We start from the raw sequence: 26,444 nt of genomic DNA, 5'->3' as shown, positions 1-26,444 counted from the left end.
TGAGGAGGCTGATCCACTTCTAGACCTGCTAGCTGACACCAGGAAGGTAGACTCTGAACTCCTGATAAACTCCAATCTTACCCCCAACCAGGTACCTGGACTGAAGCAAGTGCTTGCAGTGCATGGTAGCAGGTTTACGGGAAAACCTGGGAGGACGCATCTCGTTGTCCACCAGGTGGACACTGGGGCCCATCCTCCCATTAAACAGTCGGCCTATCGCGTCTCCCTGGAGGTGCTGGCTGACATGAAAAGGGAGGTGGAGGAAATGCTACAGCTGGGGGTGATTCAGAAGTCCCACAGTGCCTGGGCTGGAAACCTTTGCAGTAGCCTACCTGGATGACATCGCCGTGTTCAGCCCTACCTGGGAAGAACACCTGGTGCACCTGTCACAGGTCCTGGACCAACTGACAGCTGCCAATCTGACCGTCAAACCCAGTAAGTGTCAGATTGCCATGACCGATGTGCAGTACTTGGGACACCGGGTAGGAGGGGGCACCCTGAAATCCGAGACAGGGAAGGTTGATGCCATCCTGGCATGGCCTACCCCCCAAACCAAAAAGCAGGTTATGTCTTTCTTGGGGACCGCTGGCTATTATAGGAAGTTTGTATGTAACTATAGTAGCCTGGCTAAACCTCTGACTGACCTAACCAAAAAGAAACTGCCCAAGGTGGTGTCTTGGACACCCGAATGTGAGCAGGCATTTCAGGCCTTAAAGGAGGCGCTGGCCCACGCCCCTGTGCTACAGGCTCCAGACTTCACCCGCCGTTTCCTAGTGCAGACTGATGCCTCTGCCTATGGATTGGGTGCAGTCCTGAGCCAGGTGGATGATGCCGGAGAGGAGCATCCCATCCTCTACCTGAGCCGGAAGCTGCTTCCCAGGGAAGTAGCATACGCCACGATTGAAAAGGAGTGTCTTGCGATCGTGTGGGCTCTCCAGAAGTTACAAACGTACCTTGAGCTGGCTAAATCGTGTGGCTGGGGGAATGGCAAACTAGTTTGGTGGAGCTTAATTCTACAGCAATATGATTTCACCATCCCGCATAAGAAAGGCAGCACCCATGGTAATGCTGATGGGCTGTCGCGACAAGCCGAGCCTGCAAGAGTCGGTTGCGTCAGGAGGGAAATTGTAGTTCCCTCCCATGCAACCACCTAAGGAGGGAGGTGTAACGATATCACGTCTGAGCCAGGATATATTGTAACTAGTCGCCATTTTGTGTGGAACGCAGCCATGACAGCTTGGCTACCTTGTAAACTTACAGAAGAATCTGAACTCCCCCCTCCCTGTCTTAGGAATTCCACAGCTTTTAACATCTTCAAAAGGAAAGAAAGGTTATCTTAGCAGAGAAAACAGAAGCAGGCTAGGTCAATAAACAAGGCTCAAGTTGCCTGGCAAGATATTCCGGCCTGTCTTAAAACTGTCACCCTCTCCATGCAGAGAACCAACAGATACCCATCGTAAATACTTCCAACCACAGACTGCAGAAAGATTAGTAAAGTTTTGAAAATTCAACATTTTTTATAACTTTCAAAGCCATCGTAGCACAGCCATAATATGGATATATTTAGTTTCCTCGGATCATTTCTAACATTTCAAGTCTAGACACCCCTATGTCAGGTCATATGGGAATCCACTGGGACCCCTTACTTCTCCTAGGTAACCCTGAAATGGGAAACCTGTCATGTGTGGACTTGTTTTGAAGCAAATATCATGCTGATCACTAAAATGGATATCTGCAGTCTATAGACAGTAGAGAGGCAGATATATGAATATGTATCATAAAGTGTACCTGGGACAGGGTCATGAGTGTAGACACCTCCCAGCAACCAACCCCTAAACAAGATGACCAGACGATTGATCACTGGTCGCTGTCAACACCCCCTTTGATTTGACAGAAAAGAGGAGAGGCCAAGGCAATGGGCAGTTCTCCTTTTCACCATCCAAGAAAGAACATCTGCCAAGTTTGAGAACCGATTACCTTCGCTCATCGATTGAACTCTGATCAACTCTCGGACATTAATTGCAAGTATTCTTCCTTCTCAATTCTACCTTATTTCTTTGTGGCTGTATATTGTCTTTATTTTTTGAAACATCCTTTTTCTGTAAATGTTTTATTCGCACCAACCTTGACCTTTTCATAATAAATCCTTATGTTGAAAAGTGTTAACCTTGTCTTTAAAGCTCTTGATGCAAACTATAAACGAACCTGTCTCTAAAAAGGGCGCTACTGTGGTAGAGTAAGGCACTGAGCAGACCTGTCTGTGGTGGCCGTGTGTGTTGCAGGCGCTTATTCTAAACTTATAATTGGTATTGCTAAAATTACGAGTCCCCCCGGCTCTGTCTTTAAATGGGGGTGGTGGCAGTTAAAGGGTTAATTGTGTAATTAGCCCAGTGACAATCGCTCTCAGGCTGCCTGCACCTAGATTGTGGTCCTGCAAGCTGGAAAATCTTTGTGCTGGGTGCAGCTGAGTGTGGCATTGTTACGTAAGTGACAGCGTGGTGTGAGGTTGGCCGGTCCTTTGTCGCCAGTTAGCGAGGATGGCAGGGATCTGACACCCGCGTTCGTCACATATTGGCTGGCAGCGTAGCGGGATAGTTTCGCATTAAGAGCATTCAGTGCATTGTTAGGAATTAGCTCTGCACTGAAGGAGTGTAACCTTTGTGGAAACAGTCCTTAGAGACAAGCTGGTGCACATTATTTTTTTTTGTTTACTTTTTTTAACCACTACAGCCCCGGACCAATAAACACCTTAAGGACCAGAGGTCTTTTTCCAATTTCGCACTGCGCTGCTTTAACTGTTAATTGCGCAGTCATGCAATGTTGCACCCAAACGAAATTTGCGTCCTTTTCTTCTCACAAATAGAGCTTTCTTTTGATGGTATTTGATTGCCTCTGCGATTTTTATTTTTTGCGATATAAATGGAAAAAGAGCGAAAATTTTGAAAAAAAAAATATTTTCTGTTATAAGAAAAATCGAATAAACTAAATTTTAGTCATACATTGAGGGCAAAATTTATTCAGCCACATGTCTTTAGTAAAAAAAATGTCAGTAAGCGTATATTTTTTGGTTTGCGCAAAAGTTATAGCGTCTACAAACTAGAGTACATTTTCTGGAATTTACACAGCTTTTAATTTATGACTGCCTATCTCATTTCTTGAGGTGCTAAAATGGCAGGGCAGTACAAACCCCCCCCAAATGACCCCATTTTGGAAAGTAGACACCCCAAGGAAATTGCTGATGGGTATGTTGAGCCCATTGAATATTTATTTTTATTGTCCTAAGGGATTGAATAATGACAAAAAAAAAAAATTTTTACAAAAAGCTGTCACTAAATGATATATTGCTCACACATGCCATGGTTATATGTGGAATTGCACCCCAAAATATATTCCGCTACTTCTCCCGAGTATGGGGATACCACATGTGTGGGACTTTTTGGGAGTCTAGTCGTGCACGGCGCCCCGAAAACCAATCACCACCTTCAGGATTTCTAAGGGTGCAAATTTTTGATTTGACTCTTCACTACCTATCACAGTTTCGAAGGCCATAAAATGCCAAAATAGCACAAAACCCCCCAAAATGACCCCATTTTGGAAAGTAGACACCCCAAGCTATTTACTGAGAGGCATGTTGAGTCCATGGAATATTTTATATTTTGCCACAAGTTGCGGGAATATTACAAACTTTTTTTTTTTGGCACAAAGTTGTCACTAAATGATATATTGCTCACACATGCTATGGGCATAAGTCAAATTACACCCCAAAATAAATTCTGCTGCTTCTCCCGAGTACGAGGATACCACATGTGGGGGACTTTTTGGGAGCCTAGCCATGTACGGGACCCCAAAAACCAAGCACCGCCTTCCGGATTTAAATATAAAATGCTACCAAAAAAACTGTTAGCGATGGCAGGGATCAGGCCTGACTCTGCGATCACTGCAGTTATGTGTTTAGTGTTTTGTAAGTGACAGTGATCGATCGATACTGCACTTGGGTGGGCTGGGCAGAGGGGCAAAACGCAGGTGCTAGCAGGTATCTGGGCTGATCCCGCTAACAATGCGTTTTTTTGGGACGCTAGTATAGATCTGATCAGATTTGTGTACCTATGTGTCAGTGTAGTGTTTTGGTGCACTTACTATTAGTCTTCTCCTCGTAGTCCGGTCAAAAAGACCGCCCTGAGGAGAATGACATCACTTCCTCCTTCCTGTGTAAACAATACACAGTGGGAGGAAGTTCGTCATTGGTCAGGAGCGATCCAGAGGGGGTGGCCAGAAACCAACGGCCATCCCCTCATCACGGATCGCTCCTGGAGGGAAACGGACTGCCGTATCCAGCGGGAGGGGGTCCGATCGGACCCCCCACCTGCTGGAAGGCAGCCACGTACATCTACGTGCTTGTGCCTGCCTGTGCCATTGCGATGACGTACAATGGCAATACGGCGGTCCTTAAGTGGTTAAAAAGAGATATACAGCAACAGCTCCTTTCTACACCTTCTTCCTATCTCTGCTTTCTGTTCTATCTTTTCTGCTTGCAACATGTCTGGGTTATCAGCATATAAAAAGATGAACAAAAATGAACTGGCTGCTGAGTGCACAGAAAGAGGAATTGATGTCGGTGGCAAAAACCGTGATGGCTTGATACATGCCCTACATGAGTTTGATATCCGTGCAGACCACAACCTGGGGGAAACTGGACCAGAAAGGGTTTCCGCTACTCCAGAGCCCAGTGGTTCAGAGGCGGCCTCATCAGATGGGCATGCAGAGACTGACACTGGACTACCACGGATTGTTACCTCCAAGCCATCGCTGGAGCAGGCCAGCATCAGATTGCCTGGAACCAGAATAGACTGTCCTCAAATGCAGGAAACACTACAACACCTCAGGGAGACGGATCCTGTGGTGCACCTGCAGTTTCTCGAGCGCCAAGCTGTGGCTGAGAGAGAGGCTGTGGAATGCAGGGCTGAAAGAGAGGCTGCAGAATGCAGGGCTGCAGAACGCCAGGCTGAGAGGGAGGCTGATCGTCGGCATGAACTGGAGATGGCTAGGCTCCAGCAGCAGCAACATGCTCAGAACCTCAGATCCCTAGAGCACAGGGATGACTCTCTGCCAGTGACCCCGGCAGCCAAATTTCCAGTTATGGAAAAGGACAGTGACATTGACGTGTATCTACTGTCGTTTGAAAAAACTTGCCGTCAGTACCATCTGCCCCCAGCACAATGGGCCCGGTACCTGACGCCAGGGCTACGAGGCAAGGCCCTGGATGCTTATGTAGAACTGTCAGAAGAGCAAGGCGGTGATTATGAGGCCCTAAAGGCTGCAATCATCCAAAAGTTTCAGCTAACCCCGGAAGTGTACCGGAAGCGTTTTAGGTCCTTGCAAAAGGGGCCTGGGGACTCATACCTGGATGTGGTAAGTCGCTTACGCACCACATTCCGGCAGTGGACTAAAGGCTTGAAAGCCGATTCTTTTGAGTCCTTGGAAGATCTTATGATTGAAGATCAACTTTTGCACATCTGTCCTACAGACGTCAGACAGTTTGTGCTGGAGCGAAAGCCAACCTCTGCCAAAGCAGCAGCAGAACTGGCAGATACCTATATCCACTCTCGGGTATCTGACCATCGCAAGGCTCCTCCAAATGGCTGGAAAGGAGGGAAATCACACCTGGCAACCCCTCCTCTACCTACCAACCAAGTTCCTCAGAGGCCGGAACCTGCAGCTCCTGGAGCCAAAGCCTTTGTGACTGACAACCGCAAATGCTATAACTGTGGGAAAGGCGGACATCTCCGGACACAGTGCCCTGAGCAGAAGAAGACGACGACGCCTGGCCATGCGGCCAGCAACCCTTCTGCTGTGCTGCTCGTCGGTGGAAAACCTCCAGGAACCAATGCCAACTTGCAGCCAGTCATTGTAGGCCACCGAACTGTAACAGGCTTTCGTGACACCGGAGCCGAAGTCACTTTGGTCAGACCAGAGGTGATAGAAAAAACAGACATCATCCCAGAGAAGTACCTTACCCTGACCGGAGTTGGGGGAACCTGTTCCCATGTAGCCCGTGCCTATGTTTTCCTGGATTGGGGAGATGGAAGTGGGATGAGAGGTGGGTGTCTCGGAGGAGATCCCCACTGCTGTGTTGTTGGGTTCTGATTTAGGTACCCTTGTTTCTTACTATGCCCCTGCTAAGAGCACCCTGGATGCTCCCACGGAACTCTCTGGACCTACCAAGGTACTGTTTACAGATGTTGGGGTAATATCTGGGCAACCTGTGGATGGACAGAGGGAGGGGGAGGGTGGAGTTGAAGGGCAAGGTCCTCCTTCTTCAGAGACAGGAGAGGAGGCCCCTTTGCTAGTGAAGGTACCTGATGTATGTTCCAATGTTGCTGAACTGATAAAGGTTAAATGTGATGATGACGATGACGATGATGATGATGATGATGCATTGCCAGTCTTGGTGGTCACTCGCAGTGCTGCAAAGGCAGCCGAGGTGCAGGCACTGATCGCAGAACAGCAGGAGGAGGTCTCGGGGCCCTCTCCCTGTTCTGACCCAGTGGACTCCACCTCTGTTGAGCCTCAGCAGCCGTCCTTGTTTGCCACAGGACTGCTGGCTGAGGCCGCGTACACACGCGCGGACTGTTGGCCCAACTTTGTCCGTCCAACAGTTTGAGCGAACAGTCCGCTCAAACTTAGCATGGACGGACATGGCCACACACGACGGACGAACAGTTTGCTGAAACCGTGCGCGATGACGTGAACGGCGCGTACGACGGGACGAAAAATACGACGTCCTATACACTGCAATGCAACCTTCCGACGTGGAAATCCTTTCTGAGCATGCGCGAGACTTAGTTGGCCGAACAAGCCTACACACGAGCGAACAGTCCGCTGAAACCTTGTTTCAGCGGACAGTTTTTCGGAATTTCCGTAAGACCTTGTTCGGACAACTGTCCGCTGAAACTGTCCGCTGAAGCCCCACACACGAGCGGACTGTCCGCCCAAACACTGTTCAGCGGACAAGGTTGGGCGAACAGTCCGCGCGTGTGTACGCGGCCTAAGAGTTGTGGTCCCGCCTTTGAAACAGCACTGCAGACAGACCAAACACTAGCACAGCTCAGAAGTCTAGCTGATCGCCCCCCTGCAGAGAATGACAAACAAAAGGTCTACTGGGACAAAGGGAAACTGTATAGAGAAAATTTGCCTGCAGAGGGGAATGAGGCTGATATAGGTAGCAGACAGCTAGTGGTACCCAGTCAATTTAGGGGACAGCTGCTAAAAGTGGCCCATGAGATTCCCCTCGCAGGGCACTTGGGGATCACTAAGACCCGAGGGCAGTTGGTACATAACTTTTATTGGCCCAGGATGCTTGCTGACATAGCTGACTACTGTCGGTCCTGTGTTACCTGCCAGCGTGTTGGCAAGGTAGGGGATGTCCACAGGGCTCCACTAAAACCTTTGCCTGTGATTGACAAACCTTTTAAGAGGGTGGCAGTGGATATTGTTGGGCCTTTGGCCATCCCTAGCAGTTCAGGCAAATGTTATATCCTTACAGTTGTCGACTATGCCACACGTTATCCAGAGGCGGTGGCTCTCTCCTGCCTCCGGACAGACAAGGTCGCTGATGCTCTGCTGGGAATCTTCACAAGAGTGGGATTCCCAGCCAAGCTCATTAGCGATCAAGGCCCTCAGTTTGTGTCTGACTTGATGCAAGCTCTCTGTCAGCAAATACAGATGACGCATACCATGGCCAGTCCTTATCACCCACAAACAAACGGCTTGTGTGAGCACTTCAATGGCACCTTGAAACAAATGTTGCAAACCTTTGTGCACTCCCGGGGCAAGGACTGGGAACGGTATCTGCCTCATCTGCTGTTTGCTTACAGAGAGGTGCCTCAGGAGTCCACAGGCTTTTCGCCATTTGAACTTCTGTATGGAAGGAGGGTAAGAGGGCCCCTGGACCTAATCCGTGAGACCTGGGAGGGCAAGATTGCCGACCCAGAGGTCTCTGTTGTGGATTAAGTCCTAAAATTCAGGGATAAAATGGAGACGCTGGTGGAAATTGTGCGGGAAAATATGACCCAGGCCCAGACCAGGCAGAAAGAGTGGTATGACCGTAATGCTAGGGAGCGGACCTATGACATTGGTCAGAAGGTGTATGTTCTGCTTCCCCTGCGGCAGAACAAACTCCAAGCAGCATGGGAAGGCCCGTACACCATCACCCATTGTCTGAATGATGTCACCTACTTGGTCAGGTTGGGAGAAGGGAGTAGACGGCAGAAGGCCATTCATGTGAACATGATCAAAGCCCATCATGAACGCACGGCCTATGTCATGCCAGTCTGCAGCAGGCCAGAGCCTGAGGAGGCTGATCCACTTCTAGACCTGCTAGCTGACACCAGGGAGGTAGAATCTGAACTCCTGATAAACTCCAATCTTACCCCCAACCAGGTACCTGGACTGAAGCAAGTGCTTGCAGTGCATGGTAGCAGGTTTACGGGAAAACCTGGAAGGACGCATCTCGCTGTCCACCAGGTGGACACTGGGGCCCATCCTCCCATTAAACAGTCAGCCTATCGCGTCTCCCTGGAGGTGCTGGCTGACATGAAAAGGGAGGTGGAGGAAATGCTACAGCTGGGGGTGATTCAGAAGTCCCACAGTGCCTGGGCGTCCCCAGTAGTCTTGGTCCCCAAAAAGGACCAGACGACCAGGTTCTGTGTGGACTACCGGAAACTGAATGCCATCACCACTGCAGATGCCTATCCCATGCCCCGGATTGATGAGTTGTTAGATAGGCTGGCGGCTGCCCGCTATATCACAATCATGGATCTGAGCAGGGGGTACTGGCAAATTCCTTTGGCCCCTGAGGCTCGAGAAAAGTCGGCTTTTATCACCCCATTTGGCTTGTTTGAATTTACCGTCATGCCGTTTGGGATGAAGAACGCCCCAGCTACCTTCCAGAGAGTCATGAATGACTTACTGGAGGGGCTGGAAACCTTTGCAGTAGCCTACCTGGATGACATCGCCGTGTTCAGCCCTACCTGGGAAGAACACCTGGTGCACCTGTCACAGGTCCTGGACCAACTGACAGCTGCCAATCTGACCGTCAAACCCAGTAAGTGTCAGATTGCCTTGACCGATGTGCAGTACTTGGGACACCGGGTAGGAGGGGGCACCCTGAAACCCGAGACAGGGAAGGTTGATGCCATCCTGGCATGGCCTACCCCCCAAACCAAAAAGCAGGTTATGTCTTTCTTGGGGACCGCTGGCTATTATAGGAAGTTTGTATGTAACTATAGTAGCCTGGCTAAACCTCTGACTGACCTAACCAAAAAGAAACTGCCCAAGGTGGTGTCTTGGACACCCAAATGTGAGCAGGCATTTCAGGCCTTAAAGGAGGTGCTGGCCCGCGTCCCTGTGCTACAGGCTCCAGACTTCACCCGCCGTTTCCTAGTGCAGACTGATGCCTCTGCCTATGGATTGGGTGCAGTCCTGAGCCAGGTGGATGATGCTGGAGAGGAGCATCCCATCCTCTACCTGAGCCGGAAGCTGCTTTCCAGGGAAGTAGCATACGCCACGATTGAAAAGAAATGTCTTGCGATCGTGTGGGCTCTCCAGAAGTTACAAACGTACCTTTATGGAAGGCACTTCACTGTGATCACAGATCACAATCCCTTGAGCTGGCTAAATCGTGTGGCTGGGGGGAATGTCAAACTACTTCGGTGGAGCTTAATTCTACAGCAATACGATTTCACCATCCCGCATAAGAAAGGCAGCACCCATGGCAATGCTGATGGGCTGTAGCGACAAGCCGAGCCTGCAAGAGTCGGTTGCGTCAGGAGGGAAATTGTAGTTCCCTCCCATGCAACCACCTAAGGAGGGAGGTGTAACGATATCACGTCTGAGCCAGGATATATTGTAACTAGTTGCCATTTTGTGTGGAACGCAGCCATGACAGCTTGGCTACCTTGTAAACTTACAGAAGAATCTGAACTCCCTCCTCCCCTGTCTTAGGAATTCCAAAGCTTTTAACATCTTCAAAAGGAAATAAAGGTTATCTTAGCAGAGAAAACAGAAGCAGGCTAGGTCAATAAACAAGGCTCAAGTTGCCTGGCAAGATATTCCGGCCTGTCGTAAAACTGTCACCCTCTCCATGCAGAGAACCAACAGATACCCGTCGTAAATACTTCCAACCACAGACTGCAGAAAGATTAGTAAAGTTTTTGAAACTTCAACATTTTTTATAACTTTCAAAGCCATCATAGCACAGCCATAATATGGATATATTTAGTTTCCTCGGATAATTTCTAACATTTCAAGTCTAGACACCCCTATGTCAGGTCATATGGGAAGCCACTGGGACCCCTTACTGCTCCTAGGGAACCCTGAAATGGGAAACCTGTCATGTGTGGACTTGTTTTGAATTAAATATCATGCTGATCACTAAAATGGACATCTGCAGTCTATAAACAGTAGAGAGGCAGAGATATGAATATGTATCATAAAGTGTACCTGGGACAGGGTCATGAGTGTAGACACCTCCCAGCAACCAACCCCTAAACAAGATGACCAGACGATTGGTCACTGGTCGCTGTCAACACCCCCTTTCATTTGACAGAAAAGAGGAGAGGCAAAGGCAATGGTCAGTTCTCCTTTTCACCATCCAAGAAAGAACATCTGCCAAGTTTGAGAACCGATTACCTTTGCTCATCGATCGAACTCTGATCAACTCTCGGACATTAATTGCAAGTATTCTTCCTTCTCAATTCTACCTTATTTCTTTGTGGCTGTATATTGTCTTTATTTTTTGAAACATCCTTTTTCTGTAAATGTTTTATTCGCACCAACCTTGACCTTTTCATAATAAACCCTTATGTTGAAAAGTGTTAACCTTGTCTTTAAAGCTCTTGATGCAAACTATAAACGAACCTGTCTCTAAAAAGGGCGCTACTTTGGTAGAGTAAGGCACTGAGCAGACCCGTCTGTGGTGGCCGTGTGTGTTGCAGGCGCTTATTCTAAACTTATAATTGGTATTGCTAAAATTACGAGTCCCCCCGGCTCTGTCTTTAAATGGGGGTGGTGGCAGTTAAAGAGTTAATTGTGTAATTAGCCCAGTGACAATCGCTCTCAGGCTGCCTGCACCTAGATTGTGGTCCCGCAAGCTGGAAAATCTTTGTGCTGGGTGCAGCTAAGTGTGGCATTGTTACGTAAGTGACAGCGGGGTGTGAGGTTGGCCGGTCATTTGTCGCCAGTTAGCGAGGAGGGCAGGGATCTGACACCCGCGTTCGTCACATCTTCCAGCAACCCCACCAGAGACTCCATCTGAGGAATACTAAAGAGAGGAGTGACATCATCATGGCCATAAGATATACTGTCCCATACAGATGTAGCCGTCCTGTAACCTGTCCCTTGGTAATCCTGCCACTGCTGCTGGACACAAACAGCGGCACTGATACACAGGCAGGCTCTGAGGAGAGACAAAGCCCGTCAGCAGCTGTAGGGGAATTTCTCCCCTCCTTCTCTTGACATAGAAGAGAGAAGGGTGGCTTGAGACTGCCCCCTGCTTTATTCCTGTGCAGATTGGTCATTGCCAGACCAAATCAAGGACTGCAGCAACAGAGGATTATGGAACATGTAGTCCCGGTCACCAGTGGCCCCATTGCAATTCCCTGGGGGCAGACTACACACCCCAGCAGGGGGAGAGGCAGAGGTAGCACCCCAGGTCATCACAAGGAGCATCTGTACAGGTGCCATGGGGAGTTCCATTCACCAGGTTCACCGGCGATCAGCGATTTTTATTGTGACTGCGGCATTGTGGGGGACCCATCGGACATTTTTGACACATTTTTGGGACCGTTGTCATTTATACAGTAATCACTGCTATATAAATGCAGTGATTCCTGTGTAAATGACACTGGCAGTGAAGGGGTTAACCAGTGGGTGGCAGTGTAGGGGTTAAGTGTTCCTAGGGGCGTGTTACTAACTGTGGGGGGGTTGGGCTTTCATTTAGTGAACACTGATCTCTGCTCCAATCACTTGGAGCAGAGATCAGCGTCACTAGTTGCTAGGCAGAATGGAGAAATGTTGTTTACAACGGCACTTCTCCATTCGGCCGCTCATTGAGACGATCGCGGGGATGCCCACGGCGATCGAGTCCGCGGGTCCCGCGACCGGACTCACGGGGGTCCCGACCAGCGGCGCGCTCCCGATGGCAGGACGGCAAATTTAAAGGGACGTACATGTACGCCCATTTGCCTGTCCGTGCCATTCTGTCGACGTACATCGTCGTGCGCTGGTTGGCAAGTGGTTAAGGAGGGACTTTACCTCCTATCATAAAGTTGGTATTGTTTGCCTATGGAATCATGCTGATGCAGTCAGGGTCTGTGAGTTCAGGATTTCAGGGAGACAGATTGGCCTGCAATAAGTCCCCTCTGTTCCCCCCTTTATGCCTGAGCACATAGGCCACATTTGTGCCATTTGAATTGGTTTAACTGTGTTATCTATAACTTGCATGTGTCTGAGATATATTGTTCTATATCTATATCTATATAACTACTTGGTTATATTATTACTGCTGTTTTATGACAAAAGCCTCTTAGTAAAATACTTTCTAGTTTATTACGGTTGTCTGAAGTGATATTGTTAACTAGATGTGCCAGAGGGGCTGTGACTGTTCTTGGCAGGGCCGGATTAACATAGGGGCTATTGGAGCTGCAGCTCCAGGCCCCTTTCTCAAGATAGGTCCATTTGCCCCAAAAAACAAAAAAAAAAAAAAAAACATAGACTTCGAGGATTGTAGCTCGGTCATCAGGAGTCACAGAGACCCCAAATTTGGGGGGTAGGTAGCTAAATACCAACTCCAACACTGGTTAAAATATGGGGCTGCTATCATCTATGGTTCCGGAGATACGGGGCTCCTTGCGTTGCCTGTCAGAAGCTACATACAGAGCGGCAGTATAAATAGAAGCTGGAACACTCTGCAGCAGACTGAGAGGATGACCTCACAGAGCTTATAATAATTATTTGTATATTACTTATGATAATTAACCCCTTGCCACCCAGGCCCATTCTGAGACTTCTCTCCTACATGTAAAAATCATCATTTTTTTTTATGCTAGAAAATTACTCAGAACCCCCAAGCATTATATATTGTTTTAGCAGACCCCCTATGGAATAAAATGGTGGTCTTTGCAACTTTTTATGTTACACGATATTTGCGCAGCAATTTCTCAAACTTTTTTTTTTTGGAAAGAAACTGTTTCATTCATAAAAAAACACTAAAGTTAGCACGATTGTTTGTTGTGTACTAAGCGATGCTTTACATTTTTTTTACAGGTTACATGTTTAGAGTTACAGAGGAGGTCTAGTGCTAGAATTATTGCTCTCGCTCTAACGATCATAGCGTATGTAACCTGTGTGTATCTGGCTCTGATACTAACCAGTGCCTACCCAGGGACTAACTAGTATCTCTCCCCAGCCTGTCCCCACACACCCTCTCACCTGCTGGCCTGTGAATGGGGCAATCACTCCCGCAGTGTTATTGTGTTCTGCCAGTGAATACAATGATTAGTGTTGCTAACTATAGCTGGCAGCACTGATTGTTTTGGGGTAAACCTGACAGGCTGGTTGTACTCAAGTCGGTTAATAGGTTGACTTGTGTAAAACCAGCTAGCCCATACATAGATCGACTATGGCTGGTCTCTGCTTAATTGGTGTAATTTCAATCCATGTATGGCCCGCTTAACCACTACGCAGTCCCTAAACATCCTTCCACAAACCTTTACATTTTTCCTTTCCAGATTACTTCATCCTCCTCTCCTATACAAGTGCCCACTGTCATACTCTCCACACTTCTCTCCTATATATAGTGCCCACTGTCATATCCTCCACACTCCTCTCCTATACATAGTGCCCACTGTCATACCTCCAACACTTCCCTCCTATACATAACGCCCGCTGTCATACCCTCCACACTCCTCTCCTGTACATACTACTCACTGTCATACCCTCCACACTCCTCTCCTATACATAGTGCCCACTGTCATACCCTCCACACTCCTCTCCTGTACATACTACTCACTGTCATACCCTCCAAACTCCTCTCCTATACATAGTGCCCACTGTCATACCTCCAACACTCCTCTCCTGTACATACTACTCACTGTCATACCCTCCACACTCCTCTCCTATACATAGTGCCCAATGTCATATCCTCTACACTCCTCTGCTGTGCATACTGCCCACTGTCATACCCCTCACACTCCTCTCCTGTACATAGTGCCTTCTGCCATACCCACCACACTCCTCTCCTGTACATAGTGCCCACTGTTAGACCCTCCACATTCCTCTCCCTCACCTGCACATACTTCACACTTTTATACCATCCATACTCCTCACCTATGCCTCTCACCCACAAAAACTGTTCTTTAAAATTATACTGAATATCCTCAATGTTACCAGCTCTAGAATGGACACACTTTTGTCAGTTCAACTAAAGGAAATCTCACAGTCCTCATATTTGTTCTGCCCCATTATTAGTACTTATTTAATTTTGTAATTACTATTGTGATATATAGAGGAACACGGGGGATGTCAGCTACTCTAAATATAGCACTTGTAGAAAAAAGTGTCCCTGAAATTATTTTTCAAATGTTGACAACTATGCACTTAGGCACTGCCCAAGGGCCACAGGGTAAGTAGGGGCCCCATGAGAGGCTCCTGTGATATTAAAGCAGTAGTAAACTTTTCTAAAATTACTACTTTTTAGAGGCCCTGGGGTAGGTTATGCTATGATGTACAAGTATGCCCAGCATATTAGCACATTAGGGCACACTTAAATTGTCAGATTGAGCCCTCCAGTGCTGTGCTGTGATCAATCTGGCGGCACTTCCATCTTCACCCGGTCTTCCTTCTGGGTTCTGTGCCTTCGGTCACTTGCCTTGGCCAGGCTGTGTTGATGTCATTCCCACACATGCTCATGTGCATCCTCTTTCTCTCATCCCCCCTTTCTCTCTCATCCTCCCTCCCTTACCCCTCACACCTCTTTCACCCCCTTTCTCTCTCTCTGTCTTTCTCTCTCTCTCTCTCATCCTCCTTCTCTCTCTTTAATTGAATTTGTTATAACAAAAAATAGTTAGCATTTTTATTTATTTATTGTTTATAAAAGGCCCCACCAAAATCCTCAGCACCAGGCCCATGATGTTCTTAATCTGGCCCTGGTTCTTGGGGTTGAGAGGCAGAACAAAGAACCTAATATATTCAAGTGGCTCCTCCAGGTTTGGCTCTACACAAAGCTAACTCAGAACAAATCTGTTCCAAAGGCCGTACCTCACAACCTGCCCCGATCATCTAAGGTGTGCACCACCTGAATGTTCTCCAGCAGCTTTTTACTAGTGAGACTCCTTTATTGCCAGTAAGGATGAGCCAAACACACCCCCCCCCCCCCCGGTTCGCTTCGCACCAGAACCTGCGAACAGACCTAAACTTTGTGTGAACTGTAGAACCCTATTAAAGTCTATGGGACTCGAACGTTCAAAATCTAAAGTGCTAATTTTAAAGGCTAATATGCAAGTTACTGTCCTAAAAAGTGTTTGGGGACCCGGCTCCTGCACCAGGGGACATGTATCAATGCAAAAAAAAGTTTTAAAAACTGCCATTTTTTTGGGAGCAGTGATTTTAATAATGCTTAAAGTGAAACAATAAAAGTGTAATATTCCTTTAAATTTCATACCTGGGGGGTTTCTATAGTATTCCTGTAAAGGGGCGCATGTTTCCTGTGCTTAGAACTGTCCCTGCACAAAGTGTAATTTCTGCAGGAAAAAAAGTTATTTAAAATCACTCCCGTCTATAATGAATTGTCAGCTCCCCGTAATACAGAGAACACTCATTGAAAGTCATTGATAAAAAAAATTTAAAAAAGCGTGGGGATCCCCCAAATTCAATTACCAGGCCCTTCAGGTCTGGTATGGATATTAAGGGGAACCCCACGTCAATTTTTTTTTTTTAATGGCATGGAGTTACCCCCAAAAATCCATACCAGACCCTTTAGCCGAGCACGCAACTTGGCTGTTGGTGTACACAGTACACAATACAGTGTAGTGTTGTGTTGCAAAACAAAATATACATCATGTCTGGAAGGGCACTGCCATGGCCGAGATACATGCTCTCAGATGCACTGCTGAGATATTTTGTAAGAGGGGATCTTACCACATTACAGAACATACTGGTGATTGTATTTGCATATTTATTGTGAAAGATATCTTTTGCATAATAATGAGGCAGGTAGTGATAATGAATCAAATTCATCTAGAAACAGCTGGGATGGTAATACCGCCCCAGCTGTAGCTACCTCAACTCATTGGTGCCACCTCATCGGTGCCCATCAGTGCCGCCTTATCAGTGCCCATCAGTGCAGCCATATCAGTGCCCATCATTGAAGGAGAAAACTTATTTACAAAAAAATTACAAGAAAAAAAGAAATTTTTTAAAAAATTTAGCAGGGGGCACAGTGGGGTGTTTTAACATTTTAAAGTTGGGGGGTGCCAGATATAGGCTCCACCCCGGGTGCCAAATGTTCTAGGTACACCCCTGTATCAGGGAAAAAAAAAGGCCAAACTTTAAAGTTGAACTAATTACAGTAATACAAACACAACACTCAATACTTTAAATATATTTCCCATAAACTCATAAGGCAACACACCGCTAACACTGCGTTTTTGGGAATCCTAAACTGCTGGGAACGCTAATATAGATCTGATCAGATCAGATATTGATCCATTCAGATACTATACAACTAAGGGAGGTGTATGCTGCGTGCGTGGGTGTTAGCAGTACTGGCACTAACCTGATGCTGCCTGGGGCGACGCAGACCCTATCTGACCCTAAAACCTAACTTATATCACCCGCCGGGTGATCAAGGGGTTAAACCCTTATTGGGTAATAAATGGCGGGTATAAAGAACAAACGAACTAACCAGCGCCACCCGTAACAGTTATACGGTGATTACTGGTGAAAAGGTTAACTAGGGGGCAATCAGGGGTTAAAACCTTTACTAGGTAGTATATGGGGTACCCGACACTATAAAAAGCTGACGGTGAACCTAAATACTTACCTGGCTACCTAGCGTCACTTGTGACACTAATCAGAAAATAGATCGCTTAGTGACACTGGTGACCGGGTGATTGTTCAGTCTCAAGGACATATAGCTAACCTTCTTGTCCCAATAACTTCAGATACCATATTTCTTTGATCTCAGTTTTATTAGAACAAGCCAGGTGAAATTTTAAGTTCTCTAAGAGGTGATGGCGATGGATAGAGAAAGACATGTTTTGCTTCCTGCAATGTCTTGTAAAAAAATGGTGACTGGTTCACTTCCTGTGAAATTTCTACCCAGAAGTCCCTGCTTATTGACAACTTCCTTAACTACACATAGTAACTCTAAATAAACAGAACAACTGCAGCAATACCAAAAAGGAACGCTAAATGGAGCCTGCATACCACTTATGATTTTCTTATATAAATTACATTCACACGTAAATTTAACAACACGGGTACAAATAGTATAAACCTCTGATGGACAAAACAGTGATCAAGGGGTTTAACCTTTATTAGGGGGGTTAGAGGGTTACCTTAGACCTAAAGGGGCCTACCACTAACTGCCCTAACACTTACTGCGGTCAAAAATGACACCAAATGCAGTGATCAGTAAAATAAATGAACACTGCAATCAGTGACACTGTGACTGGGGGTGTGGGGTGTGATTGAGGGGTGATTTGTGTGCCTGCATGTTCTACTGTTAGTGTAGTGTTGGTGCAGACTTACTTGGATGTCTTCTCTCCTCGGGCGCCGGAACGAAAAGACCGACACGAGGCATGATGACATCACTTCCTCTGTTTCTGTTTACATTACAGAAGCAGAGGAAGCACCTTAACCCCTTGCCGACTGTCTCACACAGATATACTGCGGCAGAATGGCACGGGCAGGCCAATAAATGTACCTGTACGTTACTCCCCACTCGTGGGTAGGGGGCAATCGCCCGAGGTAGTCGGCATTGTTTCAGGAGCGATCCGTCCTGAGGGGGAGGCCTCTCCCTCACGATAGCTCAGTGGCCTACCCCTCAGGACTAATCACTCCTGAAATGATGCCAACCGCCTTGGGCACCGGGGAGGGGGGGCACACGATTGCGTCCCCCACCCGCGGGAGGGGAGTAACATACAGGTACGTTACTTTACCTACCCGTGCCATTCTGCCGCAGTATATCTGCATGAGACGGTCGGCAAATGGTTAAGGTGAAAAAACACCTGTCAGTCACCACCCCCCCCCAGTTTTACTTACCTGAGCCTCTTCATCTCCTTGGCTGGGACACGCTGTCCCTCTCTCCCCTGGGTCCCTGCTCTTGATTGGATAGATTGATAGCAGAGCAACCATTGGCTCCCGGTGCTGTCAATCAAATCCAATGACGCGGGCGCTGGGGCCGAGTCCAGGAATCCGTGTCTGTGGGTGCCGAATGTTGGACTCGGGAGCGCGCCCGCATGGTAACCCCCCTGGGAGAGCTCTTCCCCTAGGGGGTTATAGGATGTGTGGAGCTGTGAGAGCCGCCGAGGGACCCCAGAAGAGGAGGTTCGGGGCCACTCTGTGCAAAAGGAGCTGCACAGTGAGGGTAAGTATGACATGTTTGTTATTTTTAAAAAAAGATCCTTTACTATCACTTTAACCCCGCAGGCTATACCCAGCTTCTGTGATGTAATTGGGCAGTGGCCTGGGATGAGCTGTCTCACCCGGGGTTGGAGCAGATGACCCCCCCAAAAGATCTAATAGGGACCAAGGGGGGCAGCGGCCGAGAAACTTGCCAGACCAGTCACGACATAGATCCCCAGGTGTACTATGTGTGCACGCAAAAAATAAATAAAATGTGTGAAAAAAAGCCAAACCAAAAAGCAGCAAAAACGAAAAAAAAAAGTTCTGTCAGATTAGCAAACCTGTGAGGTCAGGAGGTTTGCCGCCGCTTTTAAAATTCAACAGTCTGTCAGATTTCTAAATACTGTATTTCACTATATAATCTCTGTTTACTGTTAAAGTTAAGTGTGACATGCAAAACTCCGGTGAGTGTAACAAAATGTCCGCTTTCCCCCTTACTATGGAGGAGTGCGGGGTGTAGCAAGATGGTGGCAAAGCCAAAACCTCACTTCCGTTGCACATTCTGATGGGTCACCATATCTGACGGAACACCGGATGCAGAGTGGAAGCACGTGGTCACCACTTTTTTTTATTTTTATTGAACTTTATTGTAACAAACAATGAATGGCATGCTTCCTGTCAATCATGGAGCTCCACTCTGCACTCCTTCCGAGAGTGGTCTGGCTGGGGAGTGGAGCTCCAAGTTTGACAGAAAGCATGTGACCACCACTTTTTTTTTTTTTATTGAACTTTATTTTAACAAACAATGAATGTTTTTTTTTTTTTTTGTCACGAAGGAGGTCTGGTGATAGAATTATCACTCTCATTCCAGCGTGCGCAGCGATATGCAACATGTGTATCGCAATAAATGTTTTCAAGCATAGGCGCTCCCAACGCTTGTGTTTACATGTGTGTATATGTGGGGGTGGGGAGGCCTCAAAAAATTTTGGGGGGGGGGATTTTGTGCACTTGGGTGTAACTTCTTTTGTTAAACCTGTTCACCTCTGGAAGATTTACCCCCCTCCATGAGCAGGCCACTTTTTGCGATATGGAACGGTATTAATTTACTGACAACTGGGCGGCCGTGTGATCCTGTACCCAAATAAAATTGATGTCCTTTTGTTTCCCACAAATAGAGCTTTCGCTTGGTGTTTTTTAAATTTTTTTATCACCTCTGCGTTTTTGTTTTTTTCTTGCGCTATAAAACAAAAAAAAGCCGACAATTTTGAAATAAAATTAAAAAAATGACTTTCTGCTATAAATCATACAATAGAAAATGTAAAAAAAAACAAAAAAAAAACAAAAAAATTTCTTCATCAATTTAACCACTTGACCACTGGGCACCCTTAATAACCAGACCAAATTTCAGCTTTCGGTGCTCTCACATTTTGAATGACAATTACTCAGTCATGCAACACTGTACCCATATGAAATTTTTGTCCTTTTTTTTTACACAAATAGAGCTTTCTTTTGGTGGTATTTAATCACCGCTCGGTTATTTATTTTTTGTGCTATAAAAGAAAAAAGACCGAAAATTCTGTAACAAAAAAATGAATTTTTCTTTGTTTCTGTTATAAAATTTAGCAGATTAGTAATTTTTCTTCATAAATTTTGGCCAAAATTTATACCACTACATATCTTTGGTAAAAATAAGTACAAATTGGTGGATATTATTTGGTCTTTGTGAAAGTTATAGAGTCCACAAGCTATGGTGCCAATATCTGAAAATTGATCACACCTGAAATACTGATGCCTATCTCATTTCTTGAGACCCTAACATGCCAGAAAAGTACAAATACCCCCAAATGACCCCTTTTTGGAAAGAAGACATTCCAAGGTATTTAGTAAGAGGCATGATGAGTTTTTTGAAGTTGTCATTTTCTGACAGACTCCATGGCAGCCTACGTATGGGTTAATCCCGCCTCTCATACCTCATAGGACCCCACTCCCATAAATCTTTGCTTCTGTACAGAGACTGTGTTCCTTTTTTGTCCTCCTCCTAGGACCAAGGTGTTTGCTTACCTTATGAAGAGTAGTTCCGGTCCAGTCCTGTTTGCACGAAGATTATGATGGTGGTTATGGATTCAAGCAGTCCCAGCTATTAGCCGGGTGGAAACGGGTGACATATGCGATGCCACGAAGAGCTTACTAACCTGCCATTGGCAGGCAAGCGGCAATTTGGCCTTACATCCTTTCCTATTAGCAGGAGGCCTCTGTTTTGATGTCCCGTTCGTGCAGTGGGTGTAGTACCCCCAGTCAGGATGGATCGGAATCGTGCCGTGGCGGTATCGTATTGGCTTAATTATTTCTAATTATGGCAGCCTGTTTTTGTGTGTTGTTTGTCCTTTCCTTTGCCTTTTTCTAGTATGTATGGCGGCTGGAGTGCATCTGCGTTCCAGTCCGCCACCTCTTCCGTTCGTTTTACGCAGGTGTGGGCCTCGTTCGGTTCGAGGCTTGGTTTGAACGTGCGCAGTTTTCAGAAGATGGCGGCGGTCGCGCATGCGTGCAAACTCCTCTGGCCGACGCGGGGGGCGTGGTGACGTCACTATCAGCGCTAACATTCAAATAGCTGTCAGATACAGCTATGGTTGGGATTGTTCTGCATGAGAACGGTGGCTTCCCGGTGTGCTGTGTGTCTTGCTTGGAGGTATGTTCTGTTCGCCAGTAAGCTCTACTATTGATTCCCTTTGGATGCTTATGGTGTTTCCAAATCTCTCCAGCATACAGACTTTTCATTATGGACATATCATCGCCCCCCAGTGGCCAACCCTTACGCTGCAGGTAGGAATATTATTTCCTTCTGCTGGTTTTATTTTTGGTAACTACTTTTGTTTCTCTTGCTGTAGTCTTTTTCTTCTCTATTTAGCCCTTCTAGGTCTGAACGTCAATTGTCGGCACGCAAAGATACTGACCAGTCTAGGTTACAACATCGTCATTCTACGTCAAGTTCTAGACGATCTAGATCACCTTCCAGACACCGTAAAGATATGTCAAGATCTGGATCTGGTCGTCATTCAACCCACCATTCCAGCCGCTCAGAGAGGAAAGCCTGCTGGGGTTGTAAAGCTCATGTTCCAGAGGGTAAATCTCTCTGTGAGTCTTGTTATTCTAGAGCTATGAAGGAAAGGGGAGCCGGAGACCAGCAAGTGGAAGCATTGGTCAGGAAGGTGGTTCAAGAATCTCTGAACAAAGCAGAGTCTGATCGGATGTTTAATCCTCCCTCTGTTACAGCTCTAGTTGATGTAGACGCAGACCCAGTAATTCCGGGTCCCTCTCCAAGCGAGTCTTCGGACAGTGAGATTGATGAATCGGCTGCAGGTTTCGATTTTTTTCTTGTTTCGCAGTTGGCAGAACAGTCAAGGATGCTCTAAAATGGGAAGATCCAGTGGAACTGAAGTTAGCATCAGTCTTTTTGGATGAAGCATCACTTGATATTATCCGCCTAGTGGCACGTGTCATGCTCTCCTCGGTTACTGCGAATAGCGCCTTGTGGCTTCGTCCATGGGTTGCAGATCCTGCAGATCAGGCCAAAAATCCTCTAAGTCAACCACATCAGGGGGATGAGAGGCTTCTAAGTCCTTTTGATATGGGGCCTGTCCAGACGGAGCAAGTAGGGGCTCGACTACTCCATTTCCGGCATGTCTGGGCAGCTTCGATTCAAGACTATTGGACTGTCAAGATGGTCTCCTCAGGTCATGATTGGGTGTTCAACAGTCCGCCCATTCATCAGTTTGTTCCTACAATCCTACCACTTGTGGAAGATAAAAGAAAGGTACTCCTGTCTTACACAGACTCTCTGTTGGCCCAAGGTGCTGCCATTCCGGTCCCAACCAAGGAGAGATTTCAAGAGGTCTACTCCCCCTTTTTATGGTCCTCAAAAAGACTGGCTCTTGGAGACCAGTCATCGACTTGACGCATCTGAATTCCTTCATCAAGAAGGAAAAATTCAAGATGGAGACATTACTAACAATACGTCAGTCAATACAACCAGGCGACTGGTTGATTTCCATAGACCTGAAAGATGCTTATTTTCATGTTCCGATCGCAAAAGAGTTTCAGAAGTACCTTCGGTTCGCGGTGGGCCAATTACATCTTTAATTTGTATGTCTCCCGTTCGGGCTTACAACATCGCCTCGAGTGTTTTTGAAGCTCTTACTGGCTGTAGTAGCGCTAATCAGAATCAAAGGTATACGATTACACCATTACCTGGACGATTTACTTTTGCTTTCCCAAGACAGAGAACAGCTGCTGATACATCGAACTCAGGTCATCTCTACACTCACGGAATTCGGTTGGCTGTTGAACGGGGAAAAAAGTCATTTGGAGCCAACTCAGTCTCTGATTTTCCTCGGAGCCCAGTTCAACACGGTAAAGAGTACTATTTCCCTGCCTGTGGAGAAAATTCCAGTGATCCAAGGCAGGATTCAGCTTGCATTCTCCTCTTCTCAGAGCCTCGCAGTGCCTCAAGATAATTGGCATCATGGTGTCCACAGCCCCCATGATAAAGTGGGCACAATGGAGGATGCGTCCCTTGCAGAAGGGTTTTCTTCTACAGTGGCACCCAGGGTCTTGGGACCATCTTGTCAGAATAACCCCCTCCATGCGGTAGAGTCTCTTCTGGTGGCTACAACGAAAGAACCTCCTCAATTGCCATTCCATAGCCCCCGTCTCTTGGATCATGGTAACGACGGACGCCAGCAACAGGGCCTGGGGCGCCCTGTGTCTGTCAGAAATAGCCCAAGGCGTATGGGATTTTCCAGCCCGAGACGTAGTCTCTAATGTTCTAGAGCTTCGTGCTGCTCTCCGCCCTCACCTGATTTCAGGGGGCCTCGGTTCTTTTAAGGCTGGACAACACAACAGCAGTATCTTATATCAAGAGACAAGGGGGCACCCGCAGTTTCTCTCTGCTGAAGGAAGTAAGCCCGATCATGTCCTGGGCTCAGATGAACTTGGCAAATCTGACGGCGGTTTACCTCCCCGGAATTCAGAATGTCCAGGCGGACTTCCTCTCGAGGTTCTCCCTGGACAACAACGAGTGGTCTCTCCATCCCGAGGTATTCACATGGATTCTGTCTCTGGGGATCTTGCCAAAAGTGGACCTGTTTGCCTCCCCGTGCAATTTCAAGCTGGAGAAATATTATACGAGGTGTCATTGTCCCCAGGCCTTTGGTATGGATGCACTGACGGATCAATGGAGGTTTCGCACAGCTTATGCCTTTCCCCCAGTTCCGGTCATCCTGCGATTCCTTTCAAGACTCAGGTGGGAGAAAGCCGAGGTGGTGACAGTTGCTCCATTTTGGCCCAACAGGCCGTGGTTTCCACTCCTAATGCAGCCGAGTTTTCGGGATCCAGTTCCTCTCCCTTCCAGGGCAGATCTCCTGCTGCAGGGAACATCTCTTCATCCATGCCCGTCCCATCTTCATCTGATGGTCTGGTTCTTGAAAGGGGAAGGTTGGAAGCATTAGGGTGTCCAAGTACCGCTATCGCTACTCTACTGAACGCTAGAAGGCCGGGTACAAATAAGGTCTATCAAAGAATTTGGGCGAAGTTTGCTGATTATATTTCTTCCACTGGCGGTTCCTGTAGTAATCCGAAGATTCAAGACATTTTGGGTTTCCTACAGACAGGACTAGACCTATCTTTATCCGTGAGTTCCTTACGTGTTCAAATTTCGGGAATTTCGGCATTTACTGGTGTCTCCTGGGCCAAACACCGTCTTATCAGACAGTTTTTCAGAGGAGCAATAAGACTCAGACCCAGAAAAAAACAAGATTCTCCAAGTGGGATCTTCCTTTTGTCCTGGATTTCTTTTCAGAGGAAAGGCCTGAGCATATGCATCACTTATCTATTAAGGATCTTTCTCTCAAAGCTGCCTTCCTGGTGGCCATAACATCGGCCAATAGGGTCTCCGAGATCAGTTCTCTGGGTTGCAAAGAACCCTTTCTGACGTTCTTTCCGGATCGTGTGGTCTTGGTTCCCATGTTAGGGTCAAATCCTAAGGTCACATCTGTATTTCATGAGAACCAGGAGATTGTTCTTCCAACTTTTCGGACTTCCGAAGATTCTAACATTCATCCTTTAGATGTTGGAGAAGTTCTAAAACAATACTTAGAAACCACAGCTCCCTTTCGGATTTCTGAACATCTTTTTGTTTACTTTCATGGAAAGAATAAAGGATTGCATGCTTCTTCAAGAACCATTGCAGCTTGGGTTGTTCAGGCTATTCAAGGGGCTTATAAAGCTAAGGGTTTTGCTCCTCTGGAGGTGGTGACAGCTCATTCTACCAGGAGCGTTTCCACATCATGGGCGGCTGCTCGTCATGTTTCTCCGGAAGTGATCTGTAAAGCGGCCTCATGGTCATCAATTAATACCTTGATGGCACATTATTGTGTTGAGCCGGCTTCTTTATCTTCGGTTAATTTTGGTTTACATGTCTTATCTGTTGACGGTGGCAATTAAACCTTTTTTTCATTAACCAACAATTTCCCACCCGGGTGTGTATGGCTAGTTATTTCCCATACGTAGGCTGCCATGGAGTCTGTCAGGAAAACAGAAAATTTATATCAAATACTTACCGTAATTTTCCTTTCCTGATGGACTCCATGGCAGCAGGAGTTCCCTCCCATTTGCTGGAGTAGGCTAGATTATGGAACACAGTCTCTGTCCAGAAGCAAAGATTTATGGGAGTGGGGTCCTATGAGGTATGAGAGGCGGGATTAACCCATACGTAGGCTGCCATGGAGTCCATCAGGAAAGGAAAATTACGGTAAGTATTTGATATAAATTTCCATTTTTTCCCACAATTCTTTGCAAAACAAGATTTTTTTTTTCCTTTTTTTTTCACAAAATTGTCATATTATCAGTTTATTTCTCACACACAGCATATGCATACCACAAATTACACCCCAAAACACATTCTGCTATTACTTCCGAGTATGGCGATACCACATGTGTGAGACTTTTACACAGTGTGGCCACATACAGAGGCCCAACATGTAGGGAGCACCATCAGGCGTTCTGGAGCACCCAGGCCAATTCTGACATTTCTCTCCTACATGTAAAAATCATCATTTATTTTCTAGAAAATTACATAGTACCCCAAAACATTATATATGTTTTTTTAGCAAAGACCCTGGAGAATACAATGGTGGTCGTTGCAACTTTTTATCTCACACGGTATTTGCGCAGCAATTTTTCGAACGCTTTTTTTTGGAAAAAAAACTGTTTTGTGCTTAAAAAAACAAAAACAGTAAGTTAGCCCAATTTTTGTTTTTTTAATTTTAATTGCATAATGTGAAAGATGAAGTTACGCCGAGTAAATAGATACCTAATATGTCACTCTTCAAAATTGCACACGCTCGTGGAATGGCGCCAAACGTCGCTACTTAAAAATCCCCATAGGCGACGCTTTACATTTTTTTTACTGGTTACATTTTTTGAGTTACAGAGGAGGTCTAGGGCTAGAATTATTGCTCTCCCTCTAATGCCTTGTACACATGATCAAACAATCCGGTGGAATCCCCCCGTGTGTAGGCTCCGGCGGACTTTTTTTTACCCAATCTGTCCGCCGGACTCGCATTTCGGCGGACAATCCGGCCGTGTGTGTGCCAGTTCGCCGTACTTTTGAAATGAACGGACTATTCCCGCCCGGAGAAAAGTCCGCTCATTTTGAGCGCGTCTCCAGGTAGCCGGGGCCAGTGAAGGAGACGTCGCTGGCCCCGTCACCTGCTATGGACTTAAAGGGGAATCCCTATGCCGAAAAATCGGTGTGGGGGTCCCCC

At 46.8% G+C, this 26,444-nt stretch overlaps 1 protein-coding gene across 1 annotated transcript in view; it reads left to right on the top strand.

Moving 5' to 3' along the window:
- LOC143989923 (uncharacterized) overlaps positions 1–26,444 on the top strand; it is an 87,625-nt gene that overhangs the window by 43,393 nt on the left and 17,788 nt on the right. The window lies entirely within an intron of this gene.

Source organism: Lithobates pipiens, unplaced genomic scaffold (assembly GCF_037356315.1).
Source record: "Lithobates pipiens isolate NorthernLeopardFrog02 unplaced genomic scaffold, aLitPip1_a1.2 Scaffold_18, whole genome shotgun sequence".
Classification (NCBI taxonomy): Eukaryota; Metazoa; Chordata; class Amphibia; order Anura; family Ranidae; genus Lithobates; species Lithobates pipiens.
This window is presented reverse-complemented; position numbering and strand designations above follow the sequence as displayed.